The following is a 17,116-nucleotide window of genomic DNA, read 5'->3' as shown; positions in this document are numbered from 1 at the left end:
CCACAAAAAAATGGAGGCATGTGAAAGGCAGTTTAACAGAAACACAAAAATCTGAGCAAGCAATGTACAGTCCGGCCAAGTATAAAACTTATGAGTTTTGTGCTCATCAATAAACCCACCCCTTTTTTTCGCACTTTGGTTGGAATTATTATTTTTTATTTATGTTTAGCAATATTGTAGGTAATAAAAGGAGGCCGAAATTCGCAACAGTGGGTTGTCTGCAGCACTATCGAGATAGTATTGTGTATTTCGTTGTTAAAGTTGATGTGTTGTCAATGATGTGTTGCGCCCCTCTCTACGAGTCTGGGCTGTCCTTGCTTTGTTTCTTCTTCGTACAATCGTTTACCAGGAGCACGTCTGCAGGGCCACTCGTATCCCGTCCTGTTCGTCCGTTCCACACGGGCGAGTCGGCGAAGAGCCGGCGCCTCCCGTGGCCTCGCCCCGGCGGCGGCGCTGGCGCGTCCTCCGTGGCCACAGGAGAGCGCGTGCGTCGCGCCCAGCGGCGGTGCGGAGGAGCCATTTTCTAGCGTCCGCCCAGACCCGGTCGGGCTGCGTCTCCCAACGCGCTGGCAGCCCCGGGGAGTCCCAACCCCGGAAGCGATCGGCGGCGGGGGCCCGGGGTCTGGACACCGCACCACCACGCCGGGCGGTCCCGCTCCCCGACGCCGGAGTCGCGCCTGCATGTCACTGGCGCCGCGTGAGGCCGCGCTCTGCCAATGGATACCGGCGGCTCCTCGGACAATCAGGTGAGCGCCAGAACCACCAGGCGGTCGTGCCTCCCGCCTCGCCGCTGCTTTCCCGGCCGCTCGAGCGGCAACCAGCGCCGGGCGGCCAGGAGAAGAGACGTGCATTCGGAAAAAGGCCTGGATCGATGGCGCAGGGCCTTACTCGTCCGGACTCGCTCGGTCGCGGTGCCCCTTCTTCCTGCCGGCCCAGGGAACCGCAGCTCTAATTACCGGCAGGACAGGGAAGACGCTCTTTGCGTGTTGCCCTCGGTGGTTAACGGTGATCGGGTTCGGCCCCGGCCGAGGACGTGGTGCGGTGGAGATCATCCCCTACCCGCGACGTTCGTTGAGTGGATGCCGCACCCGGTCCCAAATGTCTCAGATTTCCCGGGAGGCTAGAGTGCAAATCTTTAACCTGCTTTGCTGGGGTGTAATCGGCTCCCAAGGGCTCTGATCACCCCAAGCGTAAAAAACGAGGATTTCTTGTCTTTTACTCTCTTCTTTACTCTCGTTTGAGACCTGTGTGTGTGATGTCCCCTCTCTTGCTCCCCAAGTCTCGGATTTTCATGATGTTAAAAGATCTCTTGCTGCTTTAGTCACTGAAAGGCTGAGAACGGTAAAGCGTCCCTTTCGGACGACCGACCTTCAGCAGGCGATCGTCTCCTTCTGCCGTGCTTGGGCTGCGCGTGCACGCTCGCGAGACGCTGAAAGCATCATCGAAGGTGCTCGCGCTGGCAACGGGACAACTGAAACTCTTCCCCGCCGTTTTGTCCTGTCAGCGACTATTTAGAGAAGCGGTTAGGAAGCAGACCTTGATGGTGCATCCATGGGTGAAATTAACCAAGCGACTGATAAAGACGGAGATAAAAAGATGGGGGGAAAATTGTGCGGAGGTCAGCTTGAAGGGTTTTCTACTTCAGCGGTATAGCCCGCTGGACCCAACGGTATACGCTACCGACACAGAAGGTTATTTCGAGCGGTAGATTTGAGGCAAAGCGCTGGCTATTGCGAAAGCAATCTACACTAAGAGCTGCCCGTCTCATAAGCTAAACCTCGAATATCTTGAATACAGCCAAAGTTCGGACCCCACATCTCTGCATCGCGTTAAATGTTTTCTTTTTTTTTTTTTTTTTGAAATTACATTAACGAAGGAAGAGACATGCGCTCGGTGTACGGCGGTAGATTTCTGCGTGGGGCATCAAACGCAACCGCCATTTCCTCCGCGCAGAGGACGCGTTTTGGAGCCGCTCTGCTTAAACAGGCTTATCGTTCTGATGGTTCTTGAGATTTTGCCGTGCTCGTGGCAGGACGGGTTCGGAGCAGCGCTTTACGTACGCACCAGTAGACAAGTCGATTACGTTGCCTGGAGGCTTCGCAAACTTTTTCGCCGGAATCCAATCACCTTACCGAAGGTATACTAAACTCCTACGCACAAGCGCTATTTTGAGAACGCAACGAGCGCTATTTTGTTTTAATCATTTCGTGCGTAAGTTGCTTTGACCTTCTTTTACACTGGCTCTACGTTGACGCAAATCTCTGCAAAATTTCTCAGCGCTTTTTTTATTTTTCTAAACTTTTGTTTTAACAGGGCATTGCTAAAGGTTGTAGCAATGAAATTCACACATACTAAGGTAGGCAACTGCGAAGTTTTACTCTTCGTTTGTACTACAGTACAGACGAATGTTCGTTTCTATTCGCGTTCAAAATGAGTTTATCTGCTTAGTGCGAGCAGTGAAATCCACGAGCACTGGCTCATCTCTCTTCTTGCGAAGATGTTGAATCTGCTTGAGCGCGGTCGCGTGAAAACTACTTTTCAAAGCCTTCTTGTTCCGCTCGTCACTTCGGTTTGAATTGAGATGAGGAATGTGAAGAACGCGAACCAATTCGGTCGCTATTTAAAAAAACTGCGTACGCTCTTTTGTAACGCGACATAAATCCACCATTGTGTTGTCAGCCGCGAGAATTCGTCTCCTGAACACGACGACTTTCTTCGCGTGAAAAGGACACCGATGAAACTCACTCTCCACACGCTCTCCCAGCAGCACGCTACCACACAAATGGCTGGAAAAGGATTACGCCGGTGAAAACGTCTTATATTGTTATGAAAGGAAGATTTTGAAAACCGCTTTTATAATTCAATGAATCCAACCGAGTCCTACTCCCCAAATGCAGGCTCAAGCCTTTAGTTTTCCGACTGTCGAAATGTACGACTAAAGTACCACGTTGTTTTTTTTTTGTCTTTTGTTTTTTTCCACCGTGACGAACCGGGGACAGATCACCTCTGCATCATGAATAGACAATATTACTTTCCCTGGCTGCACAGAAGCCGGATTATGGCCCACGGTTTCGGCGACATGGATCGCCGAGGAGCCACGAATGATGCATTAGGAGCGAACGTCGCGAGATCGATGCTGCGCATACCCGACAGCCGAGGTATTTTTGGGTCACGAGATACGACATGGCGGCCGCCAAAGCGGTGGCCAGTCAATGACAGTGCGTCGTCGGTCTCGGCTCCGCTTGTAATCGACGCGGCATTTCGGACAGACGGGGTGCCGTTCGGAGACGTCCGACCGAAGGGCAGACGGGGGGACACCCGGCGTTTGATGTCCTTACCCGAAAGCCGCGGTGACAGCGCGAATACCTCATACAAAAAGACAGTCCTGTCACGCTAATCGTATACAAAGTGTTCGCCAGATACGTTCAAAACATACAAATGTATACGAAGCAAAAGCATGATTCGAACCTGCAGCTTAAGACGTGTGCGCGAATGATTCTATCATTGTGTCTCTGCATCAAACGCCGTGCTTTTTGCATCATGCACGAGCAGTCCGGGTGCGGCATTTTTAAGACACGTGCCTCGATAACGTAATCGTTTCGGCAAGTGTTTTTGTTTGTTTTTTCTAGTCTGGAGTTATGAGATGCAGTGCTCGCATGTACGGTCCCACGCTCTAAGACATCCGTAGCGTTCACTTTCCCGCAAAAAACACCTGCGAAAGCCAATCACTACAATCTATACGGAGGGGAGCTCGCCGAAAGGCGAGGCTGTAAATATGTGTTAATTGGGGGGTTGTATACAAACAGTGGTTTCAAATCAAATGGCGCCTGTCCTTTTTTCTTTTTCTTTTTGATCACTCCTCTAAACAAAACAAAACAAAGAAAACACGACATGCTGCTTTTTTTTTCTTTTTTTTGTTTTGTTTTTGCTCTGTTAACGTTAGGGATGACGCTTCACTATTCGAATCCAGGCAGTATTTGCACACCTCTATTTTTGACCTAAAACAACTGCCTGCGCTGTGACACCGATCATGACGTAAGCACGTGAAACGTTATGCTCAGAGTCACATGCACAAACTGTTTTCTTATTTAATATATAAATATTTCTTTTATTATTTCTTTTTTTTTGGGGGGGGTCAATATATATTTTTAGCTTCATCATTTGACGTGCTGCCTCATGATGTTGCAGCAATTAGCTTTTCCAAGATATGCTGCGTATTAAAACTAGATATGAAACAAGTCACTATAGTCATTTTATAGTGTACGTACCTCGTCGCGGCGATCGAGTCACAAACATAAAATTCAACTTTAAATACCGCCGATCCAATAATAATCAAATTTAAAAAAAGGAATGCGGCATTAAACTACAATTTTTCGTTCAAGCCATTCGGCCCCTTAAATACCATCGCCGTGGGCGTAAAATTAAAACTCGCGGTCTTTTCCGCAGGTGAGCTCGATATATCGCATCCCTCCACCCGAAATGCATAAATCCACAAAACCGCCTTCGACCACACGCGCTACCGCCGATGATGAATTAAATTTCATCGGTCCCTGTTTGCGTCGCGATTAGCATCGTCCCGCCGGTAATGATCCCAACCTGCAAGCGGCCGCCCTGCCATCGATACGAAGACACACAAATATTCTCCATGGCTCGCTCACCGCAAGTCGATTAAGCCAGACCCCACCGCATAGTCGGCATATTCTAACCCCGCGCGTAAACACGCTCGAAACCGCTCACGAGTCCAAAAGCAAAATCATCTTAACGAAAATTAAGAGGAAAAAAAAACGCGAGCTTCAGATGTAGGTAGAAGGGTGGCCCTATTTGCCAAACAATGTTTGCACAAGCGAGGAGCACCGGATCCCCTCATAGTGTATAGCCAACGCGACCTTCGTAGCCGCGTAAATTGAATGAGCAAACCCCGACCACTCTTTCCGGTTCTGCTAGCTGGACAGACGACTAACCTTTGTAGCTGCGCTGCGTCCACCTCAGTTGTAAAAAAAAAATAACAAAAAACAGGAAAAACGTAGTTTAATGAAGATTGTATATTAGCCAGGCGGAAGTGAAGCCAGCGGAAGTTTGATGATTGTCCTGGAAGTCGGGTGTCTGCTGGCCTTCCTAGTGCATTCAGTCGGATGGCTTACTTGTGTCTCTGAAAAGATTTTAATAATCCAGATTTGAATTAAATCCCGACAGTAAGGCATTTGAACGCGGGACGCATTCACAATCGATCAAATAGAATCTCAAAATTTTTCACAACGAATTATTTCCCAGCAGACATCTTGGGCCCGCATGCGCTGTTACTGCGCAACAAGCAGGCTCTCTTGAGATGACGAGAAAAAAATTCAGTGCCCTGGCCGCTGCTCGAACCCGCACTCGGAAGAGCAGAAAAGTCTGTCAAGCGCTCACTTCCGGGACAAGCCGCTAGCATCCGGTGGCTTCGTACCTGTTTGCTCAATGCGCCATCCAGTCCCCCAGTGGAGATCGGCGGTTCCAACTTACGGTGAAGCATAGGGGACGCTACCAGCCATCCCAGCCTAAATCCCCTCTGTGGGGAAAAGTAACGGCACCCTTCGAAGATTTGCCGCCTTTAATTCTACAGCGGTCCAGGCGGCGCTACCGTCGACGCCCCGTACAATGCACTGGCGTCAAACAGACGGCCCCAACTTTTACGAAAGGCTTCATAACAATGATATATACCTCATTAAACAGGTAAGGTATGTATCAAAGACTAGAGAAGAAAAAAAACTGAGGTTTTTCAGTACGGTCAAGAAAACCGCGATTACTTTTTTTTGTAGTCAGTAACATCTACATTAGCTATTTTAATAAGTTGTGCCGCTCGGCTATCAAGCCACTCGTGAAACTTGGTACCGTCGGTTCGTCGTCAGCGCGCTGTACGTCGAATTGAAGTTTTAGGATGTTGTATATGGGACACGGGGGTGTAAGAATATACCTCTTTTTTTTTTTTTTAGAGTGTAATGCAGTGAACGTAGCAGTCGCGCGAAGAGTTAATATACGTCCACGTCGAATGCGACCTCTTCTCGTTTAAGGGGGTGTCTATCTTAACGCTTGAAAGTGGCACAACTCGAACCACTGTCCTGTTCGAGAGCTCTACAAACGAGTGATCGAATAAAACTAGCGTTTAACCACCTCACAACAACGTGACTACGAAAACCAGTCGAGAGGAGTTGGACTAGACGCTTTAAAACCGAGGTCCCACTTCTCGTACAATAGACACGGCGTTCGTCGCAGACATGACGACAGAATTATTTGCGAACGCGTCTCACGCGTATGTTCGAAGCACGCTTACTTTATGCATTTGTAAACACCCAGATCATCACGTGACACCCGCGTAGCATCGCATTGGCTTCGATGGCTCGTAGCATCGGCTGTGCTCCGCCGTATAAGGTGAAACATGGTATAGAGGTTCACTGGAGGGAGGTTCGCTGTTATGCGTCCCCGTTTCGCGCGGAGTAAACTCAGCTATTCCGGTTTCCGGCGGATCGCGAATCCGTCGCACGTATAGGGTTACTATACGACGCTCGTAGGTAATCATTGGAGCCCAGCTCGGGTGTTACGAGCTGCCTCTACGACGTGGACACGGGTTCGACTTTGAGCTCGGGGGTCCCGACGCCGTCGGCGTTAACCGGGCCCATTTGACACGCAGTTTCGAGGAGGGGAAGGGAGGTCTCTTCTAATTGGTCCAGGCCCGGCTTTAAGGGTCGTTGAGAGAGGCCGAGCGTTCCGGTCGAGTTTCGACGCTCTAATGACCCTTCCTGGCCGAATTTGGAGCCGACCGCCGTTGCGAGTCACCCTCCGTAAGCGAGCAGGGAGAGGCGGCGCGTTTTACCGCCTCGCGATTAGTCGAAGCTGCGGACGACGGCGCCACGTGAAGTGCACTAGGTGAGGCGCTGTTCCACAGGCGGTCGTTCCACGTTGTTCCACAAATGAACGGAGCTCGAACGGCCGTGTCTTCTCGGGCGGTACCCTGTTTAAAGATCGGCCAGCATACGCCGATGCGTCGTGAGCTCGTTGAGAACGCTCACGGGCCCGGACGTTTCGCCTGTCGAAGGAGAGGAGGGTTTTCAGTTTCGTTTTGGGGTTTACCGTCTTTTTTTTTAAGAGCTGATAGGTAGATTACAATAGCCACTAATGTCTTAAGACGCGCTGGCCGTGGCTTATTTCGTTCGCGACATAATTACCGTGGCGAGAAGTGTGGCAATATTTTTTTTTTTTTTTTAAATTAGGATAAACATGAGCGATCAAAATGCTCACTGAAGCCATTCTTCCGCAAGGGGAAAAATCGGACACAAACAATGAAATCGGTTTCTTATTGTTTCAGGTAGAAAATGAGCGGTGAGTTACTGAGCTCTTAATATAAAGCGATGCGAATGGCAAACAGTCTTGACGCGCAGGATTTGGAAGACCTATCTCTGGGGTATTAAAAAGCCATTCTATTTAATGACTTTTATCACCGCTATTCTTTCCTGGGAAAAAAACTCGGGAGCAACGTCCTCCCGAATAAAACCCCTTCTTCGACCAAGAAAGACACTAACATAATATATATATATATATGTCTGTCCGTGTGTGTGTGTGTTTATATAGTACACTTGTGCTTGGAAGCTAATGCGATATCATAAAACAATACAAATGAGGAACTGTCCATTTTTTTGCATAGTTTTCCGAGCAAGGACTCTGCAGTATTAAAAACTCCAGCAGGAGCATTCGCAAATGTCAAAAACTTCAAAAAGAAAAGGGCTTCTAATACTCGTTTTTGTCATATTGTCTTTACTGGGAGATATATATATCTATATATAGATATATAGATATATTTAAAAATTATTGTTTTCGAAGACCGGCTTAGCGAAGCGTGTTCTGTGCTTTGGTGCTTGCTTTACTTCACCATTTTTTTTTTATTACCACACCGATGCTCGTAATATACGTCGGAATAAAACAAACCCAGTTGCGTGCTCCCTCATAACCCGACTCCTTCGTGGAAACTATACAAAATGAACAAACAAAAAATTAAATCACAATCGACATTACTCCTGCAGTTTCTTTTTTTTTTCCTTTAATATTTTCCCCACCAAGGAAACGTTCTTAAAAAAAAAAAAAAGTTTAATATTCGGAATGCAAATTTTTTTTCGCTCTCTATTTGTAATTTAGAGAGTAGGCGTTGTAAGCCCGCCGCGTCGCACACTTTACACTTAAATGCAAATTTAAACTTTCGCCAAGCGCAGTGGCGGGTTTTCCCTTGATTACTAAAAATAAACCCGAATAAAATTCTAGAGTTACGACGAAGAAACACTGCGAAGGTTTTTGCATCCAAATATTTTTACTATATTTTTTTTGTTACATCGATCGTGCGGTTAGGTATATCAAGTAAACCGCGACAAAGAATGGAATTATAGACTTAAAACCTTAGATATGTTTACTATGCAGCGTTATCTAAACAAGGCAAAAATTAGAAAGTGCACGACACGGTTCAGCACATCAAGATACCGAATGTGCGGCATTTACAAAAAAGATATGCTTAAAGATTACTTCTTTTTTTTTTTCCACCGAAATTATGGACGTGGGTTATTGGGAGTCTACCATCGGTGATAAATACCTTAATATGCAATCCTTATTCCATCTTTAAAAAAAAAAAGCTTTACTTTGTGCAATAAGTGCTGTAAAATATTGTTGAATATTACTTACATTAATGATAAATAAATGTCTAAATATATCTTGGACATGCATTCATGACCGCATGCCATCTAAGAAGGTTAGTTACTACATGGATGACATAATAAAACCGGAGGCACAGAAACAAAAAGGGCGTACACAGTCTTGTGTACGCCCTAAATCTTCTCACAATAGATATAGGGTTCCGTGTTTTCGGTAAATGCCGATAAACCCCGAAACTTAACCCTGGACCCTCTTTCATCAAAATCAGGGAAAACCGGAAAACCCCAAAATGGTGCTTCCCGTCAACTAAAAAAAAAAAAGAATAAGAACTAAAGCTTCCCCCCCCCCCCCCCCAAAAAAAAAAAAAAGAAACTTTATTTGCAATTTTTTGTGTGTGTGTTTACCTTGAACATAGCCACAAGGAACTCTCCGCGAGGCTACTTCTTTCATCGGAAGCAAGACCCCTCAACTCGTTTTCTCCTTTTATATGTATTCGGCCAGATAAACACCCATTTTTTGTCCAAAACCAAAAAATTGACACCGAAAAACACCGAATCAGTTGGAGAAATAAACCCCGAAAAAAGGAGCCCTAGATATAATCTCTAGTCACTGGTACTGCAGGGGGGGGGGGGGGCGTGTCTCGGGCGGGATCCGGACATTTCGGTGTAGTACATTTCGGTGCAGGGCGTTCCGGTGCGGTCTTTTCGGTGCACGGACGTTTCGGTGCACGGACTTTTCGGTGCACGGACTTTTCGGTGCACGGACATTTCGGTGTAGGGACTTTTCGGTGCACGGACTTTTCGGTGCACGGACTTTTCGGTGCACGGACATTTCGGTGTACGGACTTTTCGGTGCACGGACTTTTCGGTGCACGGACTTTTCGGTGCACGGTCTCTTCGGTGCACGGACTCTTTGGTGCACGGACTTTTCGGAGTACAGCGCGTTGAAACACTACAGAATGCACAGAAAGAATGAAACACGTAAATGACGAACATAGACGTACAGATTTCTGTGTGTGTCTGTGTTCGTCCTTTACGTGTTTTAGTCTTTCTACGCATTCCGAGAGCAACAGTTTTAAGCAACGTTCTCGGCTCACTATTTTCTTTTTTCTCAGGTTCTGGCCAGAGAGCTTTAAGAACTACAAAGTAGCACCGAAACGTATACTGTAAATGACATATTTTCGCGGGCTCAATATTTCGCGATTTAGGTCAAAGCTGAAGTTTTGGTATAATTCCCCGGTTTCTAATTTTCGCGACGCGGTGGGATCTCAATATAGATTCTAATGAGTTTACATTTTACCAGAATTGTTCGCGGGAGCTATTTTTTGAGAATTGTAGGCGAATCGCGAAATTCTTGGAACTTAAATTGTTTGCAGTAAAAGATTTTATTATCACTAAAAGTGCGAACCTGAAACCATGGCTTTGAGAACAAGGCAATGATCAAGCTTTTACAATGAAAAAGCAGAGTCACTCGCCAAACATTTCGCCCCAGTAGTTGGACGAAACCATATTGCAAATGGGGTTCTCTGGAGTTAGTTCTCTAAAACGTAATACCAGCCAAACTCACACAAGCATCTGTCACTAAATAAACGACATATAAAACTGATCTTGCAAGCCCTTGAGGGGGACCCGGTCAACTCGCCGAAAGCCAATATATCGAAAAATACTTGAATTCCAACTTTTCAAATAAGCCGTATGGTCACTCGACAATTTGCGGAACAGGAAACTCGTCGGAAAGGGCAACCACCTGCCTTAAGGAAATTTGTTGGGCTACCTGGGGTGAATCCCGGACAAAAGCTCACCGGACAGAAGCTTACGGGACAGAAGCTCACCGGACAAAAGCTCACCGGACAAAAGCTCACCCATTTTTTCACAGACCCGGACAAAAGCTCACCAGGAGAAAATTTCATGTTGGTCTTAACAAGTGTGCGGACAACTTAGGTGCATGCGTACGACACTCAAATACAACGATAACTTAAATTAAAGAAAACCCATGCATTCGTAATGAAGAGACATTGTGCCTAATCTTTATGTGCGCGTTTAGCGCGACATAAGCGCAATGAAAAAGCGAGGTCAAAAAAGGGTGACTTCGTTTCTTCGGTCACTCTTCGGGTTCCAAAACTTCGGTTCACGAAGTTTCTTGGGCGTGGCACACGAGTGCTCCGACATACCTTGAGTCAAGCAAGCTTGATCTTATCAGCTCCATTCAGTTTCAGTGACCTAAATGTTGGTCCCAAATCGTTGCTTCTCAGCCTGAAATGGCTTATCGTCGACACCTTTGCATGGGATGGGATGCCAGTTCTCATAAAAATGGTGGAATGTCCATCGCGTCCGTACTTTATCCCAGCCCGTGTTTTCCCCGTTGTAGCAAAAAAAAAAATGAGGTGAGCTTTTGTCCGGGTCAGTGAAAAAACGGGTGAGCTTTTGTCCGGTGAGCTTTTGTCCGGTGAGCTTCTGTCCGGTAAGCTTTTGTCCGGTGAGCTTTTGTCCGGTTACCACCTGGAATGGAGTTCGAAATGAAATTGTTCTTTCATTATTGGCCTTTTTTTTTCGTTTTTCCGCCAAAATCATTTTGTTTTCAACTTGCCTGAAGAGTCCGACAGAGCCGGGCGGCGGAGAAAAGCTCACCGGAGAAAAGCTCACTGGAGAAAAGCTCACCGGAGATAAGCTCACCGGAGAAAAGCTCACCGCAAAACCGGCAGATGCGGAGAAAAGCTCACCGGCCTTTGAGCGGATGCGAAGGAAACCTCACCGATTTTTTTTTTTTAACTTAGCGGAATCTGCGTCAAACGTGCCAATTTAACAGAATTCGCATCCGCCGCTTCAATAAAAAATATGTCCTCTTTTCTGTAATATTCTTGAAGTCCATTGGGCATATTTTCTAATTCCTCGAGAATTAGTAATCACCCATTTTGTTTATTAATGAAGCCGCAAGTATAAAATCAGAACTTCGTAAACCGGTAAAAAACGCAACATTTTATTGACAGCTGACGGCTACGTTGTTTTCTTTTTGTTAATTTCACTAACAAACCTTTAGTTGCGAGAACAGCTCTGTTCTGTCGTGTTTGCTGTCTTCACTCCGTCGTCGTCGTTTGAGCGGTTTTCATCATGTGTAAAGTTTACCAACTCACCCTATTCGCTACCATACAGAAGACGACTTCTTATATAGGTTTACGAGTAACAATGGTGCCAGTGTGCAGCTCTAAAAATCATGGGTGGCTCACCGTAGAAGGGCACTATCACAAAAAGGAAACGTGTCGAAACACCAGCACGAACGGCTAGAAAACGTGCATGTGCGTGGAAGAAATGAGCCTCGATATATTGCTGACTGTTTTATCCTGTTTTCAAAGGTTAGCAAAAGCTTCAAAGAGAATTTCAGGCACCGCGATGTTGCGCATACACTTTCGGATTTTCGTCATTTGCAGTTTTGATTTTTAGGTTTTAGGCAGACGTTATTAAGTTTTCGAACTTCTTCCTGTTCTTCAAGTTTATAAAATTTTCAGTTAGGCTTTCGTTTCTTAGAGAGTAAACCACAGAGAACACTCGCCCGCAATTATTGATTTGGGAGCAATATACCCAATAAGCTTAACAAATATTACAAAAAGAACATTTTATTTTTTTACAAAGCTGGCGAATTTTAATGATAATAAATTGATATATGTTACGCATGGTCCAACAGCCTCCATATAAAAAGAAGAAAAATATCGGTAAGCTTTTCTCCGCATACGCTCAATGGCCGGTGAGCTTTTCTCCGGTGAGCTTATCTCCGGTGAGCTTTTCTCCGGTGAGCTTTTCTCCGGTGAGCTTTTCTCCGGGATTCGACAGAGCCTACACTGCATACAAATCTGTACAAATATATTTGAAATTTAGGCGTATCACTGGTCCAAGGAGGACGTAGCTTCCCCCGTAATCTGCAGAAAGCTGCAGAAAACACGCTTGCTTCCTGCGCGCGCGGTTCTTGCTTGATAGCGACTGGAAATAGGAACGACTCCTAACTTATGGCGAATAGACCGATCTCACCAGCCAGTTTGACTACGCCACCGCTGCCGCAATGCATCGAGGGAAGTTTAGTCTTATTGCACGTGCCGCAACCTCGCAGGAGCGCTGCTCGTGCAGGGTGCGAGACGTCTGGGGCGCTACCGCCTGCCTCCTGAGCACTAAAGTTACGGCAGCTCCACGCGTGCGCCGAACGCTTTGTGAGATCGGTCTATTCCACTGGTAGTTTTGGGGCGCGCCGGGATCGACTTTTCTGGAGCGTGCCTATTTCGCTGGGCGATTTTGATCGAGACGGGCATGTTCCACTCGTCGTTTTGGATCAGCTCCCGCTACAGATCTTAACCCGGATCCGCGAAACGTCGCTTCACCGATTTCGGCGGATTCGGCGGAAGCCAGCGTGGCCAGTCCTCGGCAGCACACGTGACCTCCTTTCGCAGCACACGTGACCTCCACGTGACCGCTCGCGAAGTGCCGCCCGTTTTACTGCTGCTGCTGCTGCTTGATGACAGATGGTCGTCAAGTTGCTCGAGCAGCTCCTCCTGTAACAGCGGCTCGAGTAGCAGCCACGACGAGGATTGCTTGTATGTCCCGCATAAGGTCTACAGCTTTTCGGGCCACCGCAGAAGAGGCCAAAAATCGAGACGTACTTGGACACCATTCACGAGTTTTCCAATAAAAAGACAAATGGGCTACGCTTATGCACATCGCTTATCGACACACATCTTCCACATCATGCTTAACTTCGCTCGCGCGTTGAACATGTGTTGTTAGCGCAGGCTATTGCGAAAACATGTGCTTCGAGATCCGGGACCGCTGGAAGGTGAATGACGAGAAGGCATCCGCCAATCCTGGAGGAGTGGTCATGTTCCACTTTGAATCGCGGAGCGACTCCTTTCGGATCGCGTGCTCCATCTAGGATCTAGTCTAGTGATCCCGGCGCGCTCCAAAACGACCATTTAGTTCGCCATTAGTGAGTTCAAAACGGTCATTTTCTAAGTCACAAACTTCAAACGACAACTGCTATTGAAACTCATCAAAATAAAAATGACCAAACAACAACCACAAAAAAAAAAAAATCAGTAAAGGGGGAATTTTTTATTCGCTCATGTGTACTTTCGCCACCCAAAGTTTGGAATAAAAGTAACATTGAAATTAATCGATTACTTCTGAATAATCTTCCAATCTCTTTTGTGTTGTCACTTTTTTAGCGGTCCACAAGACTTTGGAGCAAATAAAATATCGTATTTTGATTGTACAGTACGCACTGAAATGTCGGTGCACCGAAATGTCCGTGCACCGAAATGTCCGTGCACCGAAACGTCCTACACCGAAACGGCCTACACCGAAAAGTCCTAGACCCGTCTCGGGCACCTTATGACCACATTGAACCTGATGAGAGTGCGACATTTGAAGACAAGAAGTTGGAAGAAGTAATCACGAAGGGCAAGAAGCCTGAATACGATAAATAAGCGCTCTTCGTTTCCAAAGCTCTCCATGACTAAAGCCGGTTCCAAAGCGGGAACAGTATGACACCATTCAGCAGTGAACAATGAAACCAACCCGGCAGTCGCGTTCGTCCCAGGGTTCAATAAATCGTCTTGCACTGAGGTCCCGCTTGTGTACATTTGCGTCAAAGTGTAGGACGTTGAGCGATGTTTGTAGACCCCTCAACAAACCTAAAATAAAGAAAAAAATAAAGAAAACGGTGACGCGGGGACACGAAGAATCGGTCAATATTTTATCTGCTTTCAAAGCCTCGGCCTGGGATATCGTCATAACGGCGTCCCGACTGTCCAACCGTGGGTGCATTGATTTTTGCTAAGCGCTGTATCGATCGCGTCCACGTTCATTGTCCAAGTAGACATCAAGAACGTTCAATGTGCCCGTCTATAATGACGATAATTTTAACGGCAAGCACTCGGAATGCGAATCAGTCTAAAAGGAATTATACTTTTTTACTATTTATCTCTATCTGATCATAAAACAGGTACACAAACACAATCCCGCTTAATGCGGCATCATTTATCGTCAACTTCTGTTAATATAACACAATATTTTCGCGCACTACATTTGGGCATGTTGTTTAGACATTGAAATATTGCCATTTAAGATAGAATAAACAATATAACACTTCCTTCCTTCGACTACAATTGTCATTCTTAGGAACGGTTGAACAAAACTCGTCCATTGCTTTCCTTCGGTTAATATAACATTAAGAAACAATGGCCAACAAAATAATGACAAAAACTTGCATTTAATGGTTTTCTTTGTACTGGAAACGGTGCAGCCACCTGCAATAAACCCCTTTGTTTACACATAAAGGCATCGGATATAAAAAAACACACACCCACACAAAAACGTTCGTGTACTTTAAATAAAAAGGGGAAAAAAAAACCTTTGGAGGTCTACTTTCCTGCAGAACACAATAACAAGGAATCAAGGCGAACAATACTCGAATTTCAGTGAGTTACGAAGTTTAGATTATGATTAGAGCAAAACAATGCAATTCGTGCAGTGTTGACGTTTCACTTGCTCCAGACGGCGCTGCGCACGCGTCATTTTTCAGGCCTAATCATCATCGCTAGCACAACATCTACACGGAGTTCCAGCTTTCAGGGAACGTAGTTTATTTAGGCAGGCTAAAAAAAAAAAAGGGCTATCATGATTCTTTTTTTGTGTGGATTTTGTAGAACGTAGATGCTTGTGGCAGCTGCAGTCGCATTGACTTAAAAAAACCTAGAAGTTTGGCCGCAACTAGCGGAAAAAAAAGTACCATGGTATTTTATGTCATGTTAACAGAAAACTGTTAAAATGACATATCTGCACGTTTTGCAAAGTTTTAACTGTGTACTTACACAAGGATGCGCAAAGCGAGAAGTTTATAGACCATTGCACTCGTCGCTTTCAACCAATACCAGATAGAAGACAACGCCTGGGCTATGGAGGTAGGAAGCTTCTGGAGTCGACAGGACGCCACCATAGGAGAAAGACTTCCGCTTTGGAGGGAAACACACCCAACGATGACCAAACCCAAAAGACGCTTTTTAACGGCCTTGGGCATTTTTGCGGGCATCCCCACCGACCGCGACCTCTACTTCCGGTTGAACTCGGGATTTTCTCCTTTGGCTGGTTTCAGCCAGTATGTGGGCTCCTTTTATTCCCGTCTCCGTGACCCGAGCCTTCTCTCCCCCAAACGCCACCACTGAATGGATAGATGGATGGATCGACAGAGGAGGATTGAACGCTTTGAATCGGGCGGCGGCTTGCGCCACCTAGCCAGCGTTTTCTTTTATTTTTTTAGAGCGCCGCGTAGTGTGCGTCAGCGTTGCCGCTATTGCGTCGTGCAGCGTCGCACAACGAGCGCGACGCTAGCACGCTGCCGCTTGGGGGCGGATCAGAGACCCACCATCGATGACGTCACGCGCAGGCCTCCTCTTCTAGGTGGCATTGCTTCAACACGCTGTCATATCTGTCTACTGGGCGGTAGATTACGCTCTGCGCGTGCGCGGGAGCTCTCTTCCGCGGAATACGTGACTCCTCGCATCCGTCCCCGTGTCGGCGACTCGGCATTTTTTTGCCTCCGGGTGATACGCGGTGAAAGAAAGGTGTGCACGGAGAGTATTGATGTAACTTTATACCAGTACGGTGTACCTTTCAAACCGTTACGTTAAAGTCGCGTTGAAACGTCGCTATTTCTGATAGCTACACTTATAGACCAAAAGCAATTAAAGAACACGTGTAATTGGTTCGACCGAGTACACCATAAAACATGTCAGCTCATCAAAAAAAAAAGAAAAACTTGTAATAATTGCTTTGGCATCTGTCTTTTTTTAATATTTGGAATGGCGCGCGGCAACGGTGATGGCAGCAAGGGCAACGACAAAGCGACTCAAAGAGAACGGCTCTTTGGTTTTCTTTTATTTTTTCCTCTTTTTCTTTTTTGGAATTTTAAGATGAAAAAGCGGAAACTCAATTTCCCGAATCGCGGGACAAGGGCCAGAACAAAAGTGAAAGCTCTCGAAGAATGTCCTCCGGAACGTGATCTATCGGCCGCGCTGGTCGATGTAGAGACAACCGCCCGCTACGGCATCGGGGAGGAGGAAAAGCGGAAGGGCGGCAGGAAATACGCGCTCTCTAAAGCCGAAAGGTAACCCAGTAAATCTCGTTTCTGTATCTTTCTATTGAGTGCTATTCCATTCGTTCTTCTTCGCGGAACTAACATCACATTCTCATTGGCGTGTTCGTGTTTCTTTTGTCTTGCTTTGCCGAACCTCATTTTTTTATAGATATATTTTGAGTCGAGCTGACCGTGTATCGAGCACAAATAATTCAATCATGGCGAAATCTACGTCTCGGTACATTCCAGCCGATCGTGAGAGAGGTTATTTTATTTGGCATTATTTTATTTTCACGGCAATTTTAAACAGACGCACACACAGCGGGACGCCACTTTG

General features: G+C 46.4%; 1 protein-coding gene across 2 annotated transcripts in view; it reads left to right on the top strand.

The window, feature by feature from the left end:
* The first annotated feature begins 532 nt into the window (after positions 1–532).
* Positions 533–17,116, top strand: part of LOC8050618 (potassium voltage-gated channel protein Shaw) — a 199,036-nt gene continuing 182,452 nt past the window's right edge. For both annotated transcript variants that reach the window (XM_042291710.1, XM_042291709.1), the window contains exon 1: positions 533–746. The gene's annotated coding sequence lies outside the window, so the exon portion shown is untranslated. The remainder of the gene's footprint in view (positions 747–17,116) is intronic.

The sequence above is a fragment of the Ixodes scapularis genome, unplaced genomic scaffold (assembly GCF_016920785.2).
Source record: "Ixodes scapularis isolate PalLabHiFi unplaced genomic scaffold, ASM1692078v2 PGA_scaffold2__306_contigs__length_199485367, whole genome shotgun sequence".
NCBI lineage: Eukaryota > Metazoa > Arthropoda > Arachnida > Ixodida > Ixodidae > Ixodes > Ixodes scapularis.
This window is presented reverse-complemented; position numbering and strand designations above follow the sequence as displayed.